Here is an 8,792-nt window from a genome sequence, read left to right on the forward strand (position 1 = left end):
AGGTATGATATAAAACCAGACTTAAAGCTTAAAGCACAATGCATGCTTGTTTGAGTATTGAGTATCATGTATGTGTGTCAGTAGTGTGTGTGTGTGTGTGTGTGTGTGTGTGTGTGTTCACATGGATGCTTACCCAGTGCTTGCCAGAGATCAACATTAGATGTGTTCTTCTGATGAACACATGTCACTGAATCTGGGGTTTGCCGGTTAGGAGACTGGCTGGCCAGCAGCAAGCTCACAGGCTTGTTCCCACCTCCCCAGCGCTGAGAATGGGTGCCACCATGTAGGGTTCTCTACGTGGGTGCCAGGGAACTGAACTCAGGTCCTCCCTTGTACTGGTGGAGCCAGGCCTCCAGTTTGCTGTTCAGATAGTACTTTAAATTAAATTAAAAGACTTACAAGAGCATATGGACTCGGAGGAGAAACATTTCACTTACTGGCTGTGTAGTTTTGGGTAAGGTAGTATTTTTATTGATTACATCATCAGAGACAGATTGTATCTGGAGAATAAGCTTATAGGGAGCTTGCTGTTTCCTTCCTTCCTTCTTTCCTTCCTTCCTTCCTTCCTTCCTTCCTTCCTTCCTTCCATGGTTTAGGCAGTGCTAGGGATTGAACCCAGGACTTTGTGCTTCTTCCCTTCCCCCTTCCTCTCTTCTTCCGTCTCTCTCTTCCCCCTCCCTTCTTCCCCTCCTCTCTCCCTCCTTCCCTTCTTTCCTCCTTCCCCTCCCCCTCCCTTTCTTCCTTCTCTCCCTCTTTCTTCCCTCCCTCCCTCCCCCCTTTCCTCCTTCCCTCCCTCTCTTTGCTTTCTTGTGAATGAATGTATATGTGTCATGGCGAGCCTCTTGATGTCAGAGACTACTTTCCAGACTCTGTTCTCTCCTTCTGCCACATATGTTCCTGGGATCAGAACTCAATTTCTCAGGCTTGGTAGCCAGTGCTTTTTTACACTGCAGAGCCATCTCCTGCCCTTCCTGTCTTTCCTTTCACTCTTGTTATGAGAAAGGGTCTTATAGAGCCCAGCCTGTGTTCCTGGTCAGAGTAGCCTTGAACTCTAGCTCCAGTGCTTTGGTTTCCCAAGTGCTAAGGCTATGGATGTGCCCCCACCACGCCTGACTTGTTGTTTCTTTTACGAGAATCAAAAAAGGCTCCGTCTGTAACATTCTAAAGCAGATCCAGTAAGATAACGATGGGTGTAAAGGTTTTGCAGACGCAAATACTACCTGTTGTTACCAATCCATCTGTGAGCTGCAGCCCGAACACTGAAGAGGCAGGCCCTGGGAAAGAGATTCCCTCCTGCCTTCCATGCAGCATCTGGGTCTAGAGCTGTTCTGTGAAATCTTGGCCTTGAGAAACAGCACAAGTTTCCTGATGCTGAGAGCTGGGGTTATAGGTATACGTGCACACGTCCAGCCCGATCAGTCTATATGGCCTTGGATTTTCCAAGTCATCCAAGAAATGTCCATAGGCTGAGACTGGCCGCTTCCAGCCTGCTGGAGAACCCAGTTTAAAAAATACTACTTTTCCAGAGGAATCAAGTGGCTGCCACGCTCCAGCCAAACCATAGCCCCACGGCCCTGAAATCTGAAAAGACCTTTGATATTTTCCATTGGAACTCTGTTGTCTACATTGCTACTCCTGAACTATAATACCCAAGATGACAACTTGTCAGGATTTGTCCTCTGATGTCCACAAGCATTTTACAGGATATGCTCCTGAATTCACACACATATCCCACACACACGTCATATATACAAACACACCTAGTGAAACAAACAAATAACAATTTAAAATGTCCTAGTGTTGACAGATCAACCACTAAATTTAAGTTAATAGTACTGGAAGGCAGGTCCTTTGGGAAATAATTAGGATTAGATGAGCTCATGGGTGGAGCCCCCACGATGGCTTTTGTGGCTTTGTGAGTAGAGGAAGAGAGAGGGATTTAGGCTAGCATGCTTGCCGTCCTGCCATATGATACGCTTCTTGCACAAGACAGACGTCACTAAGCAGATGCCAGTTCCTTGTTCATAGACTTCCCTGTCTCCCAAACCGCAAGGCAAAGACTCACCGATTGTTTGCAAGTCACCTCCTCTCGGGTGCTCTATGAGAGAGAGCAACAGGAAACGGACTAAAGCCAACACTTCAATGCATTTGTCACCGATATTTCCTCTGGAATCATGGGAGGTCATAGTTGTGAAGATGTGGGATGGCTGATAGGGAGAAGGGTAGTAAGAAGTGGACCATTAGGACCGGAGAGATGGCTCAGTGGTTAACAGCAGTGGCTGCTTTTCCAGAGGACCTGGGTGCAGCTAAGCTACAGGCACGCACATGGCAGCTCATCTCTAAGTCTAGTGTCACTGGATCCTCTGACATCTAATCCTCTGTGGGCAATGCATGCATGTAAGTGGTGTACATACATGCCTCCAGGCATGGCCAGCACCCATAGCCAGGAAATAAAAATAAACGAGAAATTTAAAAATTGAACCTTGACTTTCTCTTTTTCCTAAATTATTCTATTTATCATTAACGTGGGTTTGATGTGCTTTCCCACCGTGCCACCGTGTACTTGTGACAGTCCGAGGACAGTTCTGTGGTCATTTCCTTCCATCTTTAATTGGGTTCCAAGGATCATACTCAGGACATCAGGCTTATATATGGCAAGTGCCTTTATCTGCTGATCGATCACACAGCCTTGGTTTGGATCGAGTCCAGCTCTGTGCGTAGCTTCCAACTAGCTACATAGTCAAGGATGACTTTGAACCATCTGACCTCCACCTCCTAAGCGCTGGGATTATAGGTGTGTGCCACCACACCTGGTTTAGGTAGTTCTGCGGATTCAACCCAGGGTTTCATGTGTACTAGGCAAGTACTCTAAAACCTAGCATACACATTGCTGTCCTGTCCTGTCCGTCTGTCTGTCTGTCCGTCCATCCGTCTGTCTGTCTGTCTGTCTGTCTGTCTTGTGAGGGGGTGGTGGTTCTGGGAGCATAAGAAGTAGGAGGCATGGCCAAGAGGCTGAGAAAACGAGAGCTATAAGGTACCCAGGAGAAATTTAACCTTGTAATTTTGCCTGACTCTGGTTCCATAAAGGGAAGCTTTCTCTCCAGGGCCCCTGGGGGAAAAGCAGAGATCAAAATCATGGAAAGTTCAAGGTTTGTTAGACAGGGAGGAAAGAGCTGTTACAGGAAGTGGAGGTTCTCTATGAAGAGCCACCCTGCAGTAGCCAAACTGGCACCCAAGCCTGCTCCGCCTGACTGATTCTCTCCGAGTTCTGCTGAGATTCATAATCAGAGGAAGGAAGTGCCCAAGAGATCTGAGCCGTTCATTGTTGTGGAGCACAGATGGTTTGGGTTACCGCGCAGCCGGCAGAGCTCAAGGCCGGAATCCGCTGTGCGCTACCTGGACATAGGGTTTTAGTTGGTGACACTATTTGTGGAAAGGAACCATGAGGTCACATTTAAGCCACATGAGCGCCTGGAACGCCAGCTGGCAAACATTAAAATATGAATCGATAGGAAGTTGATAGCCCAGAAAAACCGACCATATGTGCCATGTAAAATAAGGTTTTGCCCATGGGTATTAAAAAGAAACAGGAAGTGGACAGGCTTGGGGGACAGAAAGTTAAGTGACTTTACGGCCAGGATCCAGGGTCCGGTGGATTTGCTGGAGGGCAGGGTAGGTGTGAAGCTGTGCTGTGGGTCCAGTGGCCAGCAAAAGTCACAATGATGGTGTGCTGGTGTTGGGCAAAGCACAGATCCGATTCTACCTGACACAGAACACTTGAGCAAACGATGTGTCAAGAGAGAAAGTTCTTTTAATTCCAGAAAGGGATCTAACAAAGCGGCTGTATTGGCTGTGCCAGCAGGCGGATCAAGCATCCCTCCTTGGGAACAAAGGCTCAGTATTTTAAGGCTTCCTTGGATCCCTCTTGTCGCCTTGGGTAGAGGCACGTGGAGGCTGGGTGAGGGCATCTCTCCAGAGCAGACACCAGCTTGTTTTGTAAGGATTGCTCAAGAGCTTCTACAGGAAGGGTGGGGTTCAGTCTCCAGAATCAAACTAACCCAAAACACACACACACACACACACTCCCCCACCCTCCAACCCTGCCCCCATCCTTTACCACCCCCCATCCTTCCAAAGCTCAGATCTCTCTGCACACTTGCAGTCTTCCCTTAAGAAGAGAGAGAGAGAAAAAAAAAAAAAATGCACCTGTAAACTGACCAGAGCCATAGGGAGTGGAGAGCAGAGATGAGTCAGAATGGTAACTTATAACGACTTAGTCTTTAATGCACCCTGAAGCCCTCAGGGGCCAGGAGCCAGCGCCACTGTGTACCCGATTCCTCTCTAGAAAAGCGTGCAGTTGCAAGTTGGCAGACTCCTAAGACAGTGTGGAGGTGGGTGTCGTGGGGGGAAGTAATTCCAAAAGGTTGTGTGTGTGTGTGTGTGTGTGTGTGTGTGTGTGTGTGTGTGTGTGTTGAGACAAGGACTCAATCTGTAGCCCAGGTTGGCCTCTTTAATTGTGGTGTGTGTGTGTGTGTGTGTGTGTGTGTGTGTGGTGATTGCCAGGATTCATATTCTCTCTCTCTCTCTCTCTCTCTCTCTCTCTCTCTCTCTCTCTCTCTCTCTCTCTCTCTCATTCCGGCTGTACTTTGTACTTCAGGAGAGCTGGCCTGAGGTTCTCTGTGATTTCCCTGTCTCTGACTCCCATCTGGTCATAGGAGTTCTGAGATGACAGATGTGTGCCCTTCACATCTGGCCTTTAACATGGGCTCTGGGGATCCAACTGAAGTTGTCAGGCTCAACAGGTGTAGTGCCACTGGCCCTGGCTTCCATCTTAAAACCCTCTGTGTCTCTGCTGCCCCAGCTCTGGGATTACAGGCCTGTGTGAGCACGAAGGAGCCAAGCTCATGTCACTAATCTTGTCCCTGCAGGCCTGCTTCTGGTTCATTTCTGGTTTGTTCGGCATTCAGACAGTGCTAGGGACAGCCGCAGGGCAGTTCCTCTAGGCTGCCGAAGCATAGATAAGCAGAGCTTTGAGGGCATGCATGAGCTGAGGCACCAGCTTGTCCTTAGGGTGGAAGTGGAAGCCAGAGGCCCTGACCTTGTAGCCCTCAGCAGTGAGCTCTTCTCTACAAACCTTCGTCAGAATCAGGGTGAGCTACTGATGCTTCATTTCTGGGAGAAAGTGGGATTTTCCCAGTCGAGTATGAGAAAAAAGGCCATCTCTTATATTGATTAAAAATCAATGGAGAGAGTACATAACAATTTTAGGAATCATTTTGAGAAAAGAAAAAAAAAAACCAAAACAACCACCACCAACAACAAAACAGCCACTGCTTTAAGGCAACTGTTTTTAGTTTTTGCAAAACCCCTTTGCGTTCTTTCTTCCTTCCTTCCTTCCTTCTTTCTTTCTTTCTCTCTTTCTTTCTTTTTTCTTTCTTTGTGTATGTGTGTGTATGTGTGTGTGTGTGTGTGCATGTGTGCACACACACATGTGCATGCATCTGTGTTTGGGAATGTGCATGTGTGAACAGATATACTCCAGGACATGAGAGTTCTTCGAGCTGGAGTTACAGGCAATTGCAGCTGGGCCATCTCTCCAGCCTGTTTTTCTCTTTCTTGCTTATGTGTGTATATATATGCATGTCCATGGCGTGAGTGCATTGTGTGTGCTTGCATCTATGTAGGTGCATGTGCACATTTCGTACACGCATGCTGGCGGCCTGGGGTTGACACTGAGTGTCTTCTCCACAGCTTCTCTGTCTGATATATGGACACAAGGTTTCTTGTTGAATCTGGAGTCACCATTTGGACATGGCAGCTTGCTCGGTGGACTCCCAGCCTTTGTTCCCAGCTGCACTGCCTCCTCTACCAGCTGTTATGTAGGTTTAGGGGATCTGAACTTTAATCCTCATGCCTGCCTGGCAAGCACGCTACCTGCGGAGTGGCCTTTCTGCCTCCATGTCTTACTTTTTTTGAAAGAGGTTCTCATGTAGCCCAGCCAGGCTGGTATGGAACACACTATGCAGCTAAAAATGATGGTAAATTTCTGATCCTCCTGAGTGCTGGCCTCACAGGTGAGCACCACCACATCTACTTTATGGGTCCTGAGGCTCGAACCCAGTGCTTCCAGAATGGGAATGCTAGGCAAGTAGCTTACCCACTGAGCTATAACCCCAATCAGCTCTTTTCTTGGTCTTTCTCTTTTTCTCTCTGGTGTTGGGAATCGAACCCCAGGCCTCATGAACTTGAGATCATTTCTAGTAGCTACAGTTTACATCACCACGTGAATCTGCCGCTCGATGTCAAACCACCAGCCCATGCCGGTCGTTTGCCTCAGGCATCAGGAGCTCTGTGTTCACAAAAGCACAGGTCACCCTTTCTGAGAAGGGACAATTTTATAGACACTTACTTGCGACATAACTAGGCCAGCAAGATGGCTCCATGGATAAAGGTTAAGCCCGAGATAAATTCGCAGAGCACACATGTGTTACAGGATATCTGAACCTGTTTCTAGTTGTGGTTTGGCTCAGCCCTTAGTAAACACCTTTGATCCCAAACAATGACGGTAAAGTTAGTTAGTAGAAGGAAGCACCCATATTGGAAAGTGATGTCTATTTGAGTGACAGAAAAAGTGATGAATCAGATAAAGATTTGAGAATAGGATACACCCAACTCTTACAGGAGAGGAAAGGGAAGCTACTCAAGGGAGAGACAGACAGTACAGGAGGAGAGAGTACAGTACAGGAAAACAGTAGGGTTCGTGGAGACAGTACAGTAGAGTTGAGAGGGAGAGTACAGCACCAGAGAGGAGGAGGAGGCAGTGTTACCGGGAGAGTTTTACAGAGACAGACTGAAGAGGGAACAAGCTAGACACAGGTAAAGACAGAACAAGCAAGAGAATGAGAAGGAGCCAGAAGATTAGAAAAGATTGCTAGAGTTATCGTCCGAGCAGAGGCAATTCAGAGGCTGAGAGAAAAGCCAGATTGACTAAGTCAGCAAGGAGAGGAGTTTGGACCAGAACAGCTAAGGTGACCCAGCCAGCTAGAATTCCGGAAGAACAAGAAAAGGTGTGTTTATTCAGCAGCAAGTCTCAGAGGCTGAAAACATTCTAGGCCTAGATAAGATTATACAGAGGCTGGAAGCTTCCAGGACTAGGCCTAGGTTAGCAGACGAAGGCGGTTAGCCTCGGAGACGACAGTTACAATCGGAGAGTAAAAGTTACTTTTGGGCTGGTGAGATGGCTCAGGGGTTGAGAGCACTGACTACTCTTCCAGAGGTCCTGAGTACAATTTCCAGCAACCACATGGTGGCTCACAACCATCTGTAATGGGATCTGATGCCCTCTTCTGGTGTGTCTGAAGAGAACAATGGTGTACTCATATACATAATATAAATAAATAAATAATATAAATATAAAATAATATAAATAAATAAATAAATAATAAATCTTTTTTAGAAAGTTACTTTTACACACATGTTGGAAGGAGGGAACCAACTTTTACAGGTCGTCCTTTGACCTTATCACATATATGCTCACACAGACACATACACACGTGTAATTTTTAAAAACAAGAAAAACATTTTAAAAAGATATAAGTTACAAATAAGCAGGAATCACCAGCTCACCTGTCCTTTCCTGTCTAATTCTCACAAGCAAAGCAAACAAAACCCACGTTCCCCACTTACTGAACAAGCTACATAACTCGGAAGATTCCCAGCAAAGTAACAATCAACTCAGACAAAAGGGGGTGAGTGATGGCTCCTTTTGTGTCCCCAGCTTTCTTAAGTTCAACAAAGCCTCTGTGGGTTCCTCCCTAGAGCCAGAGTCTTCTCTTAGTATGAAGCCAACTTCAGGCTTTGACAATTCTGGTCCCAGCTCTGAATATTGGTTGTGATGAGTCCAAAGGAAATGTTTCCAAACCAAGCAGAATGTCTCGCAGGGTCATTAGCAAATGTGCCCTAAAGATCTACTGGCCTTTAGTGATTCCTGAGTCCAGAATGCTGTGGAACCAGTTATGCAAGGAAGAGTTTACCTATTACCGATAGCTGGGGCTGGAGAGGTGGCTCCTCAGTTAAGAGTGCTTACTGCTTTTGGCAGAGAATCCAGGATCAGTTCCTAGTACCTACCTCACTTCAGTCCAGGGGTCCAGCACCCTCCTCTGGCTTCTGTGGACACTGAATACACATGGTACACATGCATGCACTCATACCCTTAAGTGCAGTTATGCCAAGGGTGTACTCCTCAGTGCTAATGGCTTGTCTAAGGAATGCAAGACCCTGAGTTCCATCTCCCAAACCTCCAAACACAAGGTCTCACCAGGTAGCCCTGGCTGTCCTGAAACTCCCTATGTAAATCAGGCTGGCCTTGAACTCATAGAGATCCATCCACCTCTGCTGGGATTAAAGATATGTACTACCACACTCAGCTTTCCGTTTATTGTTCATTTAAATAATCAGGGCTGGAAAAGTGGCTCAGCGGTTAAGGGTACTTACTGCAATTCCAGAGGATCTGCAATTAGTTCCCAGCAGTTTCAGTTCTAGAGAATCTGATGACCTCTTTTGGCCTTCACAGGCACCCATACATGTGATATACACACACATAGATACACACACTCATACAGGTTAGTAAAATTAGAAGTGAATCTTTAAATGTGTGCATGCGCACACACACACACATGTCCTCGTGATGATGCATATGTGGAAATCAGAGGACAGCTTTCAGGAGTCAGGCCTGCCCTTTCACTATATAGGTGTTTGGAATCAAACTCAGATCAGGCTTGGCTGCAAACGCC

This window comes from Arvicanthis niloticus, chromosome 22 (genome assembly GCF_011762505.2).
Source record: "Arvicanthis niloticus isolate mArvNil1 chromosome 22, mArvNil1.pat.X, whole genome shotgun sequence".
Taxonomy (NCBI): Eukaryota; Metazoa; Chordata; class Mammalia; order Rodentia; family Muridae; genus Arvicanthis; species Arvicanthis niloticus.